The sequence below is a fragment of the Gorilla gorilla genome, chromosome 8 (genome assembly GCF_029281585.2).
Source record: "Gorilla gorilla gorilla isolate KB3781 chromosome 8, NHGRI_mGorGor1-v2.1_pri, whole genome shotgun sequence".
Taxonomy (NCBI): Eukaryota; Metazoa; Chordata; class Mammalia; order Primates; family Hominidae; genus Gorilla; species Gorilla gorilla.
In genome coordinates, this window is record NC_073232.2 from 71,460,968 (window position 1) to 71,480,385 (window position 19,418).

The 19,418-nt window shown below is 46.2% G+C and overlaps 1 long non-coding RNA gene across 1 annotated transcript; it reads right to left on the reverse strand.

Moving 5' to 3' along the window:
• Positions 1-265: 265 nt before the first annotated feature.
• LOC101149315 (uncharacterized) lies at positions 266-18,433 on the reverse strand. The gene is made up of 3 exons (XR_008668834.1): positions 18,156-18,433; positions 3,924-4,462; positions 266-745 (listed from the first exon to the last, which is right to left on the reverse strand). It is a non-coding gene; the product is annotated as an uncharacterized lncRNA (long non-coding RNA).
• Between the last annotated feature and the right edge of the window lie 985 nt (positions 18,434-19,418).

The window sequence follows — 19,418 nt, forward strand, 5'->3', positions numbered from 1 at the left end:
CCAGGCTAACAGTTGGACGGAGTGAATGCTAGCTCAGGCTACAGCAGCCACCTTGAGGAACTGCTTCTCACCCTGCAACGTGTATGCATAGCTCTGGGATCTACAAAGAGGAAGATTCTCGCTCACTCCTTAGGTAGAGGGTGGGCCTGATGCTCTGCATTTCTAAAGACATCAGGCAGATCTGTGACCTGTGGACTCCGCTTTCAGTCGCATGATGGCATAAGTGGTACAAGGTTAGAAATAACCAGATCCATGCACGTGTGTGTCTTTCCACAACGTCAGGCTTTTATTGAAGCTATTTCAATCACAAAAGCCACGAGCTACATGGAGTTTCCAAGAAGGCAATTCTCCATCACACTTCCCATGCACTAGGGAGTCATGGGCACATAGTCCTGAGCACACAGGCTCAAGTCACCCCACAAGCCAGTCAGTATTGCACACCATACATCATAGTATACTTAATCAATATATGAATGTTATAGGCTAAACATTCTACAACAAACAAAGTAACATTTAACATCAAGGGGCAAAACAGATAGAAGAAAAAGTGAACAAACCAGTCCAGGGGTAGCTAAAGGAGCCCTTGTGTAGGCGAGATGGTCCACTGGTTTTGCAATGCAGAGTATTTGATGCTGCAGAGCCTTTGGAAGCAGATGCCGAGCTCTTATCACAAGTGACTGCAAGATGGTGTCAGGATGGCCAATTCCAGGCTGCTGAAGGCCTAATCTTTTCTAGTCAGAGTCCTCTGGTTAGAACAGATAGAGAAGAGCATTCTTGTTTATGACCTTATCTTGTTGGATGCAGTCTTTATTTTTTTTAATTCATTTATTAAACAAAATATCCTTGTTGGTAAAGTGCTCCGTGAACATAAAATGGAGCCTTTTTCTAAGATGGGGTTAGTTAAGTCAAGGGTGCTCTGTACCCACAGCTCTTCAAGACATGTCCAGAAATGTCACAGAAGTGAATGAGCACCCTGTCATGGGAGGTATTCAGACACAGGTTGGACAACCACAGGATGGGGAGGTGCACTAAGGGACTGTGCTTGAGATTTGGAGATCTTTGATTCTGCTGGGGTTACATAGTTTAGGCCCTGAGGACAGTGCGGAAGGTCTCTATGCCTCGGCATGGAACTTTGCTGTGGGAAGCTTTCTCAGAGGGCTGAGGACACCCTACAGAAATGCTCCTCAGCCATCTGCCTGCCTTCTTTTGGGACTCTCTTGTCACATCTGTGCTGGCCGACAAAATGCACCTCAAGACTCCAACCACAGAAAGTATAGATGACCCAGGCCCCGCTGCTGCTGGGAAACCCAGGCTGCACTGGGACAGAGGCCACGCTGCCCAGGGGCGGCTCCCACTCACCAGGGCATGGCTGGGAGACCAAGGCCCAGCTCCTGGAACTGGAGAGTCCTCTTTCTGGTGCTCCTGGAATCCCCAGGGTGTCCAGCGCACTCCCTCCCAACTTTCTCTTTCTCTCTCTGGAGTCAAGCTTTCTGTCAGTCCTCCCCTCTCTTCCCTCTCACCCCCCATTTCCCTGAATAAAATCCTCCCATCTTCTGCTCTTTTTCTCAGGGGCCCCTGACTTATCTAATGACCTTGAACAATTTTCTTCAGGAGTCTGAGTGCCTTTCATAGGGAGTGCTGAAAATATACCAACTAAACTTTATTCATCTTTGCTGAAAACATTTCTCTTAGTTTCTTAAGTACTCTTATTTCTGCTCATGGTACATTTTTGTTGTTGCTGTTTTCAGAAGTTATTAATTTTTATGAAATACAAATGAATTCCCCCCAGGGTATCTTCCTGAACCCCACCAAAACCTCAAATTCCCTCCCCTCCATTGCACAGTGCCTGATATTTGTCCCTAAACCATCTACCAGCTCTTAGCAGAACATAAAGTCAGCTCATTAGCTAGGTCCTCAGCTTTCTGGAAGGCAGTTTTGCAATCCCTTTGCCCTTCCTAACGGAATCTCCCTCCCGTGTATGTGGCTTATCAGGCATCTTTTCAGCAATTACCATGCTCTTCCCAAGGGCGCTTCTGGTGAATTAATTTTCCCCAAAGAATTACAATTACAAAGCCAATGTTCATCCTGGAATCTGATAAATATTCATCTCTCTCCATCTGATTGTTTTCATTTCTTTACTTTTACATTTGACTCTTCATGCCATAAAAAAATATCCTTTTTTTTAAGGGGAGAAATAATTTGAAATACCATCTCAGATAATTCTGTGATAAATAATTGCCAACTCATTTATTTTTCAGTTCATTTATTGCTTTAGTATTTGTCATGCCATTTGTTATGTCCCCAGCAGAGAAGTATGAACACCTGGCTTGCTTTTTGCTTCCTAAGCTGTGAGTACGAGAAGGCAGCAAGATGTTCCAGGCCTGCGTCAGGCACCCATCAGGGTTGGGCAGGCCCTGGAGGAGTAGGTTGGCTCAGCCAGTCAGCTAGGCCTTAGCATGAAGACAGGTGCCTATCAGCAGCTTAAACAGAGGCCAGCCTCAGAGCTTGGCAGAGTGCAGGAGCAAAGCTCCACAGGACCAAGGAGCAGCCAGTAGACAGGGATCCTGGCTGGCAGGTACGGATTCCAAAGAGAACCCCTGTCAAGGAGGAGCCAAGAGACCACTCCACACCCATAATGATGGCTACCAGGAAGAAAACAGAAACTAACAGATGTTGGCAAGAATATAGAGAAATTGGAACCCTTGTGCATTGTTTGCACAAGGAATGTAAAATGGTGCAGCCACTGGAAAACAGTATGGCAGACCCTCAAAAAATTAAACACAGAATTACCATATGATCCTGAACTCCACTACTGTGTACATACCCAAAAGAATTAAAAGCAAGGACTTGAAGAGGCTTTTGCATATCCCTGTTTATAATATCATTATTCACAACAGCCAAGAAGTGGAAGCAACTCAAGTGTCCATCAATACATAAATGGATAAGCAAAATGTGGTCTATACATGCATAGGAATATTATTCAGCTTTAAAAAGGAAGAAAATGCTGACATGTGGTATACCAAGGATGAACTTTGAGAACACTGTGCTCAAGTGAAATAAGCCAGTTACAGAAGGACAAATACTGTATGATTCTACTGACATGAGGTACACAGAGTACCTCATAAAATCATAGAGACAGAAGGAACAGTGGTTGCCAGAGGTGAGTGGAGAAGAGAATGGAGACTTGTTGTTTAATGAGTACAGAGTTTCCATTTCATAAGATAAAAAGAGTTCTGGAGATAGATGGTGGTGATGGGGGCACAATATTATGAGTATATTTAATACCACTGAATTGTATGCTTAAAAATGGTTAACACGGTCAACATCATGCTTTGTGTATTTTACCACAATAAAAACAAAGAAGAAGCCAAGATAAGGAAGGGGACAGAGAAGACTATGTCCCCTACAAGCCTGGGAAAACCCCTCCATTAAGAGAAAATAAAACCTACCCTAAGATGTAGACAGCATTTCAGAAAGTGCTGTGTAAGTGGTGATTAAGCATAGCTGGATTCTATCTTGCGTCAGATGGTTCTGGGAAGTGAAGGCACTTTGATAATCAATGTCTCAGCTTCATCGGCCTTTTTCTGTGTTGCAAATTCACTCAAAGAAGGTAGAAGAGGAACTGCCACAGCTGGGAGCATTTTATCCCTTGGTTCCCAAACCAGTGATTTCTGCATTTATTTGGACTACAGTGTTTTCCACTCAATGAAGCCTAATCAAATTTTGTGGTTATCTCTGTAATAGTTAAACTTTTATATGCAGTTACCCCAAGAAAATTTGGATCCTTAAAGAGTGGAAAAATAGAGTGGAAAGTATGAACATTAACTTCGTTAAACCTTAGTCAAGCAGAAATATGGGACGTCCTTTGGTGCTTGTCTGAAACAATTTTAGGATAACAGAAACTTTGTGCAGCAGTAACCTACCTGCCCAGCAGGCCTGGAACCCAGCCCTGAGGGTGAGACCTCATTTGCACTTGCTGTGTGACCTTCGGAAAGTGACTGTAGCTCTCTGGTGTTCAGTTCCCTTTATGTGATTAGACACGTGTTAGTTGGCTAGTTCATGGTGCTCCTCCTTCACAGGCTGAAGGGGACGCAGGACTGGCATCACAGCAGCTCTGTCACCAACAAGCATGGGATCCAACCAGTGCTTGGTGTACGAGAGAAACTCAATAAATGATCCAACGTGCACAATCATTATTTGCTCAAAGTCTGCAAATGGGGCTCACTCGGTGGCGTGGTTGCTCTGCCCTGCGCAGTGTGGAGGTGTCTGCTGAGGCTGGATGTCACAATGGCTCCACTCGTGTCTGGACCCCCTTCAGCTGGGCGGCTACAGCGGGCAGGAACTGGCCGGGCCTCCATCTCCTGTGAGGTGTTCAGACTTCCTACACAGCAATTGCTTCCAAGAGGGCAAGGGGGCCTCAGTGGAAACAGGCAATTCTGCTTCCGGCCAATTCTGCCACATTCTGTTGATAAAGAGAAAAGGAAATGAACTCCACCCACTGATGAGAGTAACAGCAGGCGTGTGCAGGGTAGGGAGAGAGCAAGGACAGAGGCGTCCCACCACCCACTGCCCCAGGCAACCCAAGCGTCTGTTTTCCTACATAAGTTACAATTACAATCTTACCTGTCCTGAGAGCTTGGGGAATCAGGCGTTTTGCTATGTTATTTTATGAGTTTCCTCTCGCTGATATAACAAATTATAGGCTGAGCATTCCTAATTTAAAATATTTAAATAATTTCAATAATAAATGTTTAAAATATGTTAAATAATAAAAGTTACCTTCAGGCTATGTGTACAAGATGTATATAAAATGTAAATGAATTTTGTATTTAGACTTGGATCCCATCCCCAAGATATCTCAATACGTATGTACAAATATTCCAAAAGCTGAAAAAATGCAAAATCCAAAATCTGAAAGAGTGCTGGTCCCAAGCGTTTTGGACAAGGGCTATTCAGACTCAGTGGCAACACACATTGTTTATCTTACAGTTCCTGAGGTCAGGGGTCTGAAGTCAGTTTCACTAGACTGAAATAGATGTGTAGCCCAGGGAGAAACTGTCCTTGCCTTGTCCAGCTTCCAGGGGCTGCTCCTCCACCCTCAAAGCCTGTCAAGGCCGGAGCCCTCACAGCACTGCATGGAGAGCCTTCCACCTCTCTCTCCCACTGTCAGGACCTGTGACGGCATTGGGCCCACCTGGAGAATCCAGGACCCTCTCCCCATCCCCAGGTCACCTGACACAACCTCATTCCATCTGCTGTCTCAGTTCTCTCCTGCTAACATAATATGACACATTCACAGGTTTGGGGGATTCAGATGTGGACATTTTGACGGGCCATCATGCATCCTACCACAGTCACCATTTCAGGTTGTTTTTAATGTTTTCATTACTTTAGATAATATTTTGTAAAAAAAAAATAATAATAATAATTGCCATAAAGATGTAGCCTCTTTCCTCTATTCGAATCTGCTAAGTTGGTTAAACACACACACAAAAATTTTTTTTAAATAGGCTGTAAGTGAGAGCCAAGGGACTCTTTTCTGCAGAATGTTCATAAATTTTACTCTGGGGGAGTGGAGATGGGGACCTATCAGAAGCTGTTGTGATTGGAGAGTGGGAGGGATGTTAGGAGCCTTATCATGGGGACAGGCTGGCCCTTCCACCCAATGTCTGGATGTCACACTCCCCAAAGCTAGACATCGGTGCATCAACACTTTGGTGCTGGCTACCACATTATTTAATGAGGCATCCAGGTGGGAGGGGGTTCCTGGAAAAACTCCAACCTGCCCACTCACTGGGGCGGACCCTCGGGAAGTTCACACTATTTGCAGTGGGAGAGGAGCCGGGCCCCTCTTCTTCCTGTGTGGAATCCAGGATTCCTGTGTGGAACCCGGGTGGGAAGCGCTCTAGCAGGGACTCTGGCCCTGCGAGAGTCCCTGTTTCGCCCATTTTCTTCCTTTTCACCCAATAAAACCCTGTCTTACTCATTATTCAAGTTGTCTGCAAGCCTGAATTTTTGTGGCCATGGGACAAAGAACCCCGTCTTTAGCTGAACTAAGGAAAAGTTCTGCAACACTAAGAGGCTGAAAATGTGACAAATGGAAGACCAAAAGAAGCCATTTTCTTCATTCAGTGCAGCACATGATTTCCTGAGATTTTACTTATAATCTTCTGAGTTTAAAGGTTGTAACAGAAACTAAATTTCCACTCCTATTTCATTCCTATTACAGTAGCCGCTCCTCCCTATCCATGGGAATACATTCCAAGACCCCCAGTGGATGGTTGAGCATCGGATTTTAGGGAACTCTATATACAATATGCTTTTTCCTATACATACAGACCTATGATAAAGCTTGGTGTATGAATTAGGTGCCGTAAGAGATTTAACAACAATAACAAAAAATAAAATAGAACAATTATGACAAAATACTGTAATAAAAGTTACATAAATTTGGTCTCTCTCTCAAAATATCTTATTGTACCATACCGAGGGTAACTGGAATCCCAGAAAGTGAAACTATCAACAAGGGGGACTACTGTATAAGGGATAGAAAGAAGCTGAGAGTCAACCCAAACTTGTTAATTTAATGAGGTCATTAAAGAGAGAACTCAACTATTACGCTACACAGGAAAATAAGCAGGAAGTTACACAAGCTGTTCATGTTGCAGATGAACCTACTGCATGTCTAGCAGTGAAAACAAAGTAGAAAAACATTTTCTTTTTATAGAGGGGTAGCTGGGGTGCTCTTGCCCAGAAATCCTGACATCTCACTTGTCTTCCCAGAGCTGAGAGTTGGTGTTCTGACATAGCGTAGTTCATAATAACGTGGGGAGAATGCTGACATAGGTGGAAAAACTACTCATAAAGTCTGCTTCACAACTACAACCGGGCATTTCTATGGGAACTTGGGCTTGCCATCCAGGGAGGCTGAAGGCTCCAGAGCAAGGCTGTAGGTCCACGGGACCCCTAGGCTGAGAATCAGCCTGCAAATTCTGATCAAACCTTATCATGCTCTGGAAGGCAGAGCTCTGAGTCTTCATCAGACCTTCTGCTTGGAGAGTTTTATGGGATCAGTTGGTCAACATCCCAGGCCTGGGCAAGGCAAACGACTCTTAGACTCCAATGTGTCCGTCAGCCAAAGTGCCCAGGGGTTTCTTCTGTTCCCTCCTGCTGCCTTTGGCTCTATTAGCCCTAGCCTGATGTGAGCTGATTTACTACTAAACTACCCCACGCACAATCTCCCATTGGAGGTGATCCCAAATTCACAGTATTCACAAGAAAGTTGCTTCAGTTTGTACTAATGCTGATGTCCTACTCCAGGCTATAACACTGCAGCACCAATGATAAATCAGAAAGAGAACTACAGACCTGGGTAACAGAGTTAAGATCCTTTCCAATGCCAAATTCAAACCAGATGTTCTCAATCCACCAACATGCTCCCTCCATCCTTACCCTTCTCCCATAGTTCCCAGGGTAGGGAATGAGGTACAGCCCCATTAACAGACACTCTCTACTGGTAGAGATGAGGTTGATTGTCTGAAATGCTGAAGTGGTGCTCTTACCATTCCTTTAATCAAATCATACGGGAATTATGTTGAAAGAGCAGTGGCTTCTGCATGGGAAGTTTCAGAATTCTCATCCCAAATTGACTCCAAGTCCATTTCCTTGTCTATGAAGTAGAGATAAAGCCTAGGCCTTGACTGCTTCCTTCACAGCAGTTGATGAGGATGAATGAGGTAATGAAAATGAACACTTCTTCAAAAATGAAAAGGGTCAGTATGGCCTTTATTGTAACAACTATGTTTTACTTACACATTAGCAGTTTTATGAAGGGGAAGGAAAATCACACTGAAGAAGAAAGAAAATAATTTGCCTCTGTGGTTTCAGGCTCCACGGTTGACCAGAAGGCCTGGAACAAAATCATCCCTCAGGAAGATTTCCTGAGCACTGGAAGCAGGTAAGGATTCTAAGGAGAAGTGTGTTCATGTTCTTGACACAAACTTCAAGGGACACATTGGCTATTCTGTAAATGGGGTTTAGCTGAGAAGAATATTTTTTAAGTTGATTTAGCTTGCTAGTTCTAGCCAAGGTGGAGCAACCCCATTTCATCCCTAGACATCCCTCTTGAAAATAAAAAAAGAATTGCTGGACATAACATAAAAGTCGAACATAAAAAATTAGACAGAATTACCAGATGACCCAGCAATCCAATTTCTGGGTGTTTACCCAAAAGGATTAAAAGCAGGGACTTAAACAGATCTGTGTACCCCCACATTCATAGAAGCATTATTCACAATAGCCAAGAGGCAGATGCAACCTGAGTGTCCCATCCACAAAGAAGGAGATAAACAAAATGCAGTATATGCAATGGAATGCCATCCAGCCTTAGAAAGGAAATCCTGACACATGCTACAACATAGATGAATGCTGAGGACATTATTTCAAGTGAGATAAGCCAGTCATAAAAGGACTAATACTTCAAAAATCATAGCAACAGTTATTAGAATGGTGGTTTTCAAGGGCTGGGGGGAGGCAGAAATAGGGAGAAATGGTGTTTAATGAATCAGTTTCAGTTTTGCAAGATGAAAAGTATTCTAGAGAAGGGTGGTAGTGATGGTTGCCCCACAATGTTAATGTACTTAGTGCTATACTAAGTATACTTAGAACCATACACCTAAAACTGGTTAAATCATACATTTTGTGTTATGTATATTTTACTACAGTAAAAACAGTCAAACCTAGGAAGACTCTGAGAGGTGGAAAGAGCAAGGTGACTTCTTAGAGACCTTGGGACTTCAGGTTGGCACTACGGTGAGGTGCCTGGATTTTCTTTATGTTTCCATGTAATTCAGCCAAAACACTGGAGAAACTTGCAACCTGGAACCACCAACCACTGTAGACAGACATGTCCCAAGAAAAGCCTGCTTCCTGCAGCTGCAGGACTGGGGAAATAGCAGTCTAACACAACAGAAGGTATTTTTGAAAATAACTATTCTTCTCCAGCCAAACATCCATGGAAAACGTTCTGCCAATGATCAGCAGAGCGGACTGGGGAGCTGAACCCCTCTCTAAAACCTGAAAGTCCAAATCCTTCCTTGCCTCTTCCTGGCTTCTGGTGGTTTTCTGGCCACCTTTGGCATTCCTTGGCTTGCAGCTGCATAACTCAGATCTCTGCCTTTCTCACCCCATGGCACTTCTCCTGTGCGAGTCTATCTTCACATGCCGTCTTCTTCTAAGGATGCCGGTCATATGGGATTCGGGCTGCCCTATTCTACTGTAACTCCATCTTAACTAATGACATCTGAAATGGCACTACTTTCAAGGGTCACATTTTGAAATACTAGTGGTTAGGACTTCAGACACACAATTCAAGCCATAGCATGTACCAATATCGGTTTCCTATCTGTGATATTGTACTGTAGTGATATAAAATGTCACTACTGGGGGAAGCAGGTAAAAGGCATGGCACTCTGTGCACCATTTTTGCAACTTCCTATGCATCTATAATTACATCAAAATCAAAAGAGTTTTAAAAATTATTATGTTACATAAACGGAGATCAAATGGGGATCTTACTCCATTTTCCATCTTTATTGACACATTTTTGGGCTTTACATTTCCAACTGTTTTCCATAAGGCAATCAATTTTATCCTCTGTTTTTCCTGTTCTTTGCCCTAAGTGTTTGCTGAATATACTGCATAATTTTAAATAAGCTGGTCAGCAGCTTTGAGACTTTGGTGATATTTCTCTTCTCATTGCAATCTCTCCTAAGAATTTCAGAAATAAATCACCAATCCCCCTATGAAATGACAATTTCTCAACCCTGCAGATAGCAGAAGGCACTGTAATTCTAAAAAATCTTCACTCCTCTTGAGTCTCAAGTTACTGTGGTCTGAGCTTGGAACAATGGTAATATTTCTTTATCTTCTTTAGGGAAGGCCTGGGTTTTGCGGTTCCTGTAAGTTCCTAGAAATGACCTGATGGGAACTAGAAACAGAGCCATGAAGAGTAGAGCCCACTGAAAAAGGCCCCGCGCCTGCTCCATTCTCCTGTTTACTGAGGTGCATGGGGCAGAGGGGCTCATCCTGGGATAAGCTGTAGCCCAAGGCCTGGGGCCATCACCCATGTCAGGGCTTAACCCTTAGGATGAGTATGAAGAATGGGATTCCAGTTTTCAGGCCAATCTAGAAGTCACACAGTGACAGAGACAATAAGGAGACCCTACTAGCTGTGCTAAAAATCTGACCCCCGTGGGTAGGGGGAGAGGGAGTTGGGGGCACTGTATTAGTTTCCCATTGCTGTGTTACAAGGCACCATGAACTCAGCAACTTAAAACACCATGTCTTTACTGTCTTATAGTTTCTGTAGATCGGAAGCCTGGGCAGGGTCCTTGACTGAGGGTCTCACCAGGCTAAAATCAAGATGTCAGTGGGGATACAGTCCCCTCTGGAGCTGGGTCCCCTTCCAAGTTCATGTGGTTCTTGGCCAAATTTAGTTCCTTGCAATGGAATGACCAAGTCCCAGCTTTCTTGCCAGGCGATGGCCAGAGGCTCCTCTCAGCACCTAGAGGCCACACCTGCTCCCTGCCACACCAAGAGGCCACACACCTCCCTCCCTGGGTCCACCCAGGCAGGGCCCCTCGGGACACGACACTTACTTCCCCAAGACCAGCAGGGGCGTCCCTCTCCTGTTTGGAATCACTCTCTTTAGGAAGATCCTGGCTATTTTAAAGGCTCAGGGGATTTCCCTTTTGATCATCTCAAAGGCAACTCATTAAGGAGCTTCATTACATCTGCAAATTACATCTGCAAGGTTCTTCACCTTTGCACCCTCATCACTAGCAGGAAGGCCATCAGATTTGCAGCCTGGCCTCCAGCCATGGGGAAGGGATTACACTGGGGCGTGTATACCACAGGGTGGGAATTGTAAGGCCTCTCAGAATTCTGCCTATGACTGGTGTGGGACCCTTGGAGGGCCTGCAGTGCCCAGGCAGGCTGGGCTGGAGTCCAGGACAGGGTGCTACAGGCCTGTCCAGCAGAAGACAAAGCAGAAACACAAGGCAGAGCCAATGCCACATTCAACCAACACAGGACAGGGCTGGGACAAGCTACAACTCAGCCAACCTGAGCACCTGGGGCCACTGGCAGGCAGCATTGACGGACACCAAGGGCTATTCGGGAGCCCATGAGCCCTAAAGGTAGCAGAGCCTCAGCAGATTCTGAGCTTTGAGAATATCTGAGCCATGCTAGGATTTCACACGTAAGTCACCAAGCCTCCTGAGAAAGGAAGGCCAGCAATTTCTCAGCACTGCAGTTGAAAGAAGATGCCATCATGCTCAGAAACTGCCACTTCCCTTTACTCTCAAACTAGCGTGGCCTGGACTTGGAGAAAGCGTGGCATTTTTTGACCCTGGTTGGGAAAGACAGCTGCTGCCATCCTTCATACCCTCAGGATGGGCTCGGGCACAGTCAGTGAGACCTGCAGCTGGCAGAGTAGGACAGGCACCTGGCAGACTCAGATCCCCCAGGAAATTATCAAGATAGGCAGGGGAATGCCAGCGAGGTCAGAAACAGGCTTCCCTGGAAAGAAATGTTGCATTCTCACAGATCTGGGGAGGCACATTCTTCACAGGGCATATGGAGGAAGGTAGGCTGGGTCTGGGTGTTCCATGGGTCTGGTGAGCTGGGGAGATGCCATGGCAGAGGCCAGGTGGATGGGGCAGTGGTCACACTGGGTTAGAAATCAGCACAACCAGCCAGGTGCAGTGGCTCACGCCTGTAGTTCCAGCACTTTGGGAGGCCGAGGCGGGTGGATCATAAGGTCAGGAGTTCGAGACCAGCCTGACCAACATGGTGAAACCCCATCTCTACTAAAAATACAAAAAAAAAAATTAGCTGGGCATGGTGGCCCTCGCTTGCAATCCCAGCTACTCAGGAGGCTGAGACAGGAGAATTGCTTGAACCCAGGAGGTGGACGTTGCAGTGGGCCGAGATCGCGCCATAACACTCCAGCCTGGCAACAGAGCGAGACTCCTTTCCAAAAAAAAGAAAAGAAAAGAAAAAGAAATCAGCACAGTTGTGAGAACTTTGGGAGAATATGCTCTCCTCAGACCTTAATTTCTTATTTATAAAACAAAGACAACAATACCTGTATTAAAATTTAAAAATGCTTGAAAACATGGCCAGGAAGCCATAACCCATCATACAGTGTCAGGTTATGGATGCTGCTATCATAACCCCTGGACAAATGGGCAGCTTCGATGAACAGAGATGCTTTTGCCTTCCCTGCAGACAGCTTACACTCCTGGGCCTTTGGCTACATATGCGACTGAACTCAAAAAGGCCAACATTTGTTTTTTTCCATATCCTGTGCAAAACATCAAAGGCTGGCATGTGCAATTTTCTGTCTCCAGGAATTAAGATGAGGAAGACAAAGGAAGACCCTGAGTCAATGACATCCACGTTCAAGCACGATTCCCCTCAGGTCTGTGACAGGGGCTGCCCTGGGACCCTGGCCCTCCATCTGCCTCCCGTCGGTGCCCCACTTTGGAATTGCTGGGCTGAGCCAGGGGCCAAGAGGGAAAAGCAGGGACAGGATCCTCTGCTCCAGTGCCTCTCACCCCCGTCCCCACTCCCCTGGGCCCTCCAGGAGGAAATGGCAGCCCAGATGGTACCTGCTGAGTGGAGGCAGCTCATGCAAGATGGGGCCGCACAGCAGCGCCATCCAAAATATGAAGGTGGAAGGCTGGGAACATTGGGAAGAATCACAGGAACTGTTGAAAGGGAAGTGAGCCGTGTGTGTGCAGCATCACTGGGCTAAGTGAGCACTCACTGAGTGGGCACCAAATCCACCAAAGCCATAGGTGGGGCCACTAGAGGAAGCCAAGGGGAATTCTGTCACCACCTGATATGGCCTGGATGTTTGCTCCCTCCAAATCTCATGTTGAAATGTGACCCCCAGTGTTGCAGGTGGGCCTGGGGGAGGTGTGTGGGTGATGGGAGCCGGTCCCACATGAATGTCTTGGTACCATCCTCATCCTCATGGTATCAAAGTCTCACTCTATTAGTTTTCATGAGATCTGATTGTTAAAAAGAGCCTGGTGCTTCCTCCCCTCTCTTGCTTCCCATCTCCTCAAGTGGTGCCTTCCTCCATGAGTGGAAGTTCCCTGAGGCCCTCACCAGAGGCAGATACTGGTGCCCCACTTCTTGTACAGCCTGCAGAACTGTGAGCCAATAAGCCCCTTTGCTTTATAAATTACCCAGCCTCAAGCATTCCTATATAGTGACGCAAATGGACTAAGACGCACATGTCCTAGTTTGCCAGGGCTGCATAGCAAAGCACCACAGGCCAGGTTTGCATTGTTCCTGCACTTCTGGGGGTGGGAGTCTGGGATCAGGTTGCTGGCAGGTTCGGTTTCTTCTCATGCCCCTCTCCTTGGCTTGTAGATGCTGTCTTCTCCCTGTGTCCTCACATGGTCTTCCCTCTATGCGTGTTTGTGTTCTCATTTCTTCTTGGAAGGGCATCAGTTATATTGGATTAGGGCCTATCCTGATGACCTCAGTTAACTTTAATCACCTCTTTAAAGATTCTATCTCCAAACACAGTCATATTCTGCAGTAGTGGGGGTTAGGGCTTCAACATACAACTTTTGGGAGAACACAACTCAGCCATAATGCCACCCCAGCCCCAAGAGCCCCGAAACTGGAAGTACAGATCATTCAGTGGTCATCTCATGTCTGCCCACACCCCCTCTCTAGACATCCAAGGCCCTTTCTAAAGTGACCAAAAGCTACTAAGAAGCAGAAAGTCTCTGATCACTTGGAGAGCAATATACTGATGGATTTGTAACCATGGTAACATGCACATCAGAGAACTTTATGAAACAATGGAGAGAAGGAAGCCTGGGGTCATTTGCTGTGATGCTGCACTGACCTGGACATCCTTGTAGATCCAGGCTTTGAGGCGGGCAAGAGGAGATGGAGCTGCCGTTTAACCCACCTGTTGGAGCAAGGCAGTGAGCAGGGCCTGTTGCCTGTGACCACAGAGTCCTGCTTTGTCCTCAGGCCCTGGGAGCAGAGCCAAGCAATGGATACTGATGACATTTGGACATCATTCTTAAATTCAACACAGCAGCTCACACTGGGAATTTCTAGCTCAGAAAGGATCCAAGTAGGGGGATGATTTGCCCCCTTCCCCCAATTGGGCACCCCATAGTCAGCAGGGAAATGCACCAGGGTGGGGCAGAGAGTGTGCAGGGTGGGCAGCAGCACTGGAGGCAGCGTAGTGGTCATGCCAGAGTTATGGGAGAAAACACATGTCAGTTGGACCTAACTGCATCATAGAGACTTCATCGTTAGGGTCCACAAACCAGGCCAGCAGCCACAGTCTGTCCTCCTGTGGGAGAGCCTGGAGCCAGATCCCAAAGACCAGAGACACAAAGATATCTGTGTCCAAGGGATCCAAGGGGAAGGAGCCATCCTGGAGCTCCAGGAGGGTGCAGCACAGGCAGCCTGAAGCACCACACTGCACAGGGACACACTCCTGGTCCTGGGGCACAGCCATCGTCAGACCATTTGGACAGATGAAGGCATCTGAGGAGCCACAACTGTCAGGATCCTGTCTCCGAGCACCTGCCTGACAAGTAGTCCCACCATAAGGGGAACCAAAAACCCAAAACAACCACAACCAAAAGGCCTCTTCCAGCCATGGGAAGCCAGCCAGCCCTTGCTCTTTTCATACCCGCTCAGCCAGGGTCTGCAAGGCCATCTCAGCTAGCTTGGGTACATCAAGGCCCCCAACCAACCTGTGTTCTGTGAGTGCCTGCTCTATGCCTAAACTTGCCAAGAGAGAAGAACCAGAGCTGATCCTTGGCCCCGCCTGAGAGTGATCTGGGCAGCTTACAGGGGGGCATCTGTGAGGTCCAGTGCCAAGCAGGACTGCAGTAGCTGTAGAATAATACATTTCTTGCAGGGGTTTGGCCTCAAGCAGGGATTTGGTTCCTCAGCCTGTGGGGCTGCTGCTGCTGTTTCTGCATCTGAGGCTGTGGCCCAGAGCCTGATGACAGGGCAAGCATTCAAGGAGGATGACAGATGTCAAGTGTAGGAAGAAAGACCAAGTGGCCCCCGCGGCTGCACAGGACCCACAAGGACCAACTGAAACTGCTTTGATCTCTAGTAGTAGAGGCCAGAGCAGGGGCTACAGCAGGACCCGAAAGTAGCCACCAGCAGTTGCCCCACGCTGACCGGATGAGCCAGGGGGTCAGGCACAAAGCCTGCACGGACCTATGAGTGGGCAGGCTGCTCCCATGCTGCAGCCTTCTGCATCACAACATGTGCTTCAGGCTGCCTTGGAACTATTCAGAGAAGACAATTCTGAGGAATAATGGCCAGCTCAGCTAAGATGACCTGACATAAACCACCCAACAGGTATCCAGGATGCAACCTAACAGGTGATGATTTCTCCTAGGAAGAGAGAGTCTGAGAGCTTCAGAAACACAACTGTGGGGAATTCAGCTGCTTTTTTAAAATGAGGTCCAGAGATCAGGAAGGCTCCGGGGAGTTGGAAACATCTCAGCTGGTTTTGGGAATCAGGTGAGAAAAGGTCATGGGGCCTAAGAGGACAGAGGTTCCGACAGGGGATATGGCAGCCAAGGCAAGGCAGCGATCATAGGAGAGGAGACTGTGACAGGCAGTGCACAGGCCTCGCAGAGAGTCACGGGCAGCGGGCAGAGCAGGCTCGGCGGCAGCAGCGTCTGCTGCAGAGCTCAGAGGGGACGGGATGCAGAAATGAGCCTCGGCTTCCTTCCTCAGGGCAAATAACCAAACGTAAAAAACGTTTTACAGGCCATGCAGTTTCCTATTCCCTTGTGTGAAATTAAAGTCCTTGGATTGGAATCACAGTATCCTTTTTTTAGGTTATGTTTCAGATGCTCCGTTTTAAGTCTTGAACTCCCCATGACACTCTATTTTTCCCTGCTTTTTACTACACAAAGTCAATATTAAAACATAAATGAGGTGTGGACCTCCCTTTACTACTCATCAACTATAGCTGGCTTAAAACTTGAGGGGATTAGCTTGAGGGGACAGCCCAAATGAAATCGAACCTCCCTTTCTTTGTCTTCTCTACCTCTCTACCTCTTTCCCTCCCCACCTCTTCTTTCCATCAGCCCTTCCTTAATTTGTCTTTTCTTTTTTTAATTGATTCTTACATCAAAAACCAAAAAGAATTATGACACTAATGAAGGACATGTAACAAAAGAGAAGCAGTAGGCACATCACCACTGAACTACGACCAAAAAATTGTCTGACCCATGCCGCCCCTCAATCCTGTCCACAGGCATTCTTAGTTATTCCTGGTGGTCCCAGCAAGGAGTAGAATTTAGTAGTTTGCTTTATTCACTTGATAATATCATGTTTTCCACTTTGCCAAATCAGCTTCCCTATTATCATTTGCCACAAGCCTGTGGCTTTCACGGGGTGGACTAAAGCACATGGTGGGGAAGCCTTGGCTGATGCCTCAATGTTGGTAGCTTTAGGGGAAGGTGCTTTAGACTGACTGTGATCCACAGAGAACTGCCCTCTGGTCCCCATGAACAGTGATGGGCAGGTCTGAAGAGAATTTCTTTGCCATTCAGATACCAATGTCTTCATGCACCTGAAATGACTTGAAGAGAATGATCTGAAGAGATGCAGGTAAGGAGGAGTGGTGGCTGAGGGGCTACTGGGCATTTCCCTATTTGCAACTCATCTCTTCTACCAGAAGCATGTGAATCCCTACTTCCCTTCCTAACCCCTTCCCAGAGCAACTCAGCAGGACTTGCAAGGTGGAGAAGAGGTGTTTGAGTTCCTCCTAGAGAAGACCTTGGAAGAGATTCACACACAAAAGAAAGAAAGCAAAATAATACTTTATGCTATTAAATTTTGCATTCCAAAACCCCAGTTTTGTAATATACAGCTTTATATGCCAAACTTGACCAAAAAAAAGACATGAGACATAAAGAAGAAAGTAAAATGGCTGACATAAATCCAAACCTATGGATATTAACATTAAATATTCATGGATTAAGCAACACAAAAGACAGAGATTATCAGATCAGACAGGATAAGAAAAACAAGATCCAACTATATGTTTGCTACAGGAGACACACTTTAGATTCAAAGATATAAATGGGCTGAAAGTAAAAGAATGGAAAAGAAATAATCATGCAAACAACTGTAAGAACACTGGAGTGGCCATACTGACATCAGACAAAATAAACTTTCAAACAAAAATAGTTATCAGAGATAAGCAGGGACACTTTATAATAACAATAGAATCAACTCATGAAGAAGATATAACAATTATAAACATATGTTTCTAACAGAGCCCCCAAAATCCATGGGGCAGAACTGATATAAATAATGAGAAAAATAGACCAATACAAATACTTGGCAACATCAACGCCACACTTGGAATCATGGAGAGAACAACTAGACCGGAGATCAAAAGGGAAATAGACAATTTGAACAATAATCTAAAATGCAAAACCTTCATGAGCAGAAAGATCTCCCCACAAGTCCTTAGAAGAAAAATAGCCTTTCGAGGTTTACATAGAGCAAGGGTAAGAGGGAAATGGGGGTTACAGACCCACCTTGAGTACTGCTGAGCCGGGCACTAGCTGGGGAGTTTATAGTCATTTATCAGAAGCTTCTGGGTCTTACATTTCTCATACATAAAATGAGGTAAAAATGCACCATTCACGGGGTCTTTGTGGGGATTTTGAGAATGAAATACATAAAGGAAATTTATTCCTAGGCTGTGGGATGCTGTCCAATGGAAGATGTGCCAATCCTGGACCTGTCTGCCCTCAGAGCCAGTCCAAGCCCTTTCCCTCTCTGCATTATGGGGATGGGCTTCAGGGAAGGAAGGATTGAGCCTGTTAGACTGTCATTCCTGGCTCCTGTGCCAATTGGTTTCTGGTGGGATTCACCCCAGAGAGAGGTGCTAAAAAGAGGGGTAAGAAGGGGGAAGCCAGGGTATTTCTCCATCACCATTTTCCCCACACCTAAGCACTATCTCCAGCAGACTTCCCTGAGGGTCCAGCTCCTGCCAGGGAAGCCAAGACTGCAGCTTCCAAAGGGTGACCCTCGTACCTGGGCCCCATAGCACCACTTACCTCCTTAGTTCCTTCAACCCAGGGAGGGTTGCGGCTTCCTCCAATGTCACTGTGCTCTGGCCTCAAAGTCTTCCTATAACCTGGGTAATGAGAGTCCTCCGTTATAAATACTTAGAGTGACCTCTCCTCTTGGTTGAACCTTGGATGATTCATAGGATTTTTCTCCTAAACTATGAAAAGTTTGTAGGCAGAGATCCTGTCTTCAAGCCAACCAACATTGATTGGGTTTCTGTAAACTGTTAGACCTTGAGCCAAGCCACAGAGAAGAAGCAGCAAGACAGGGCCTGCTCTACGGAACACAGAACCTTAGCCCTCTATGACCTGCGTGGAGCCTCATGTAGAATAAGCACTAGTGTGCACCTGTTGCTGAAAGCCTATTTCAATTGAGTTAGCATGTGTAGCGTGTGAGCTGTGCACCAGCTTCTCGGCCTGGTTTGCAGACACATTGTATTTGACCTGTGGTGATATCCCATGAGAAACCAAAGCAGCTCACACCATGTAGCGCAGTGCTGTAAGCTTTGCCACCCTGCTACTGGCTGAAACCCTACCAGGGGCACAGCTGGCCAGCGGTCTCCCCATCAGTGTCCTGCAACAACCTCCCCAAAACCAAAGTAGAATGAAGATTGGAGAATGGAGTGTCAGGAACATTTATTCATGATCACTCTTGCATTCTGAATGTGCAACATGAATGTCTCCGAGGCGTGGTGTGGGTGCTCCTCAGCCCCCAGATGAACAAGGTGTCTACTTGGATTTTAACTATAAAGCTGCCCTGTTACACTTTGTAACCTCAGGCACAGAGCCGTGGACATGCATCATAGGGCACTGAATCTGTCCCACATGATTAACAACTTGGGACATCTGAGAACATTTCTGTATTGTTTACACTAAAAGAACATGTATTTTTATTTCATAACACAGAACTGACATTTGACATGTTAAGTCAATGTAAGTCACTGGTGAAGTTCCTGAATTACTGCGGAAGAGTAATTAGTCCCTAGGGGCCTGTCGCTTCAACAATTTGCTATTTATCTTCTTTCAGATGACAATGTGGTTTTTTCTTTTATTTAAATCTTAAAACCCATAAATACCTCTCCACCACCACTGCATCCTTCCCTGCAGACATACCCAAATCTTGTCCACCTCTGGGTTCAGCCAAGAGTTTGTGGTAACAACCACAAATGAAGCCTTGGCTCTGATGACACTGCTGCTCCTGAAATCCTCTCAGGGCCAATCTTCTCTGAATCAACAACTTGACTTTATTAA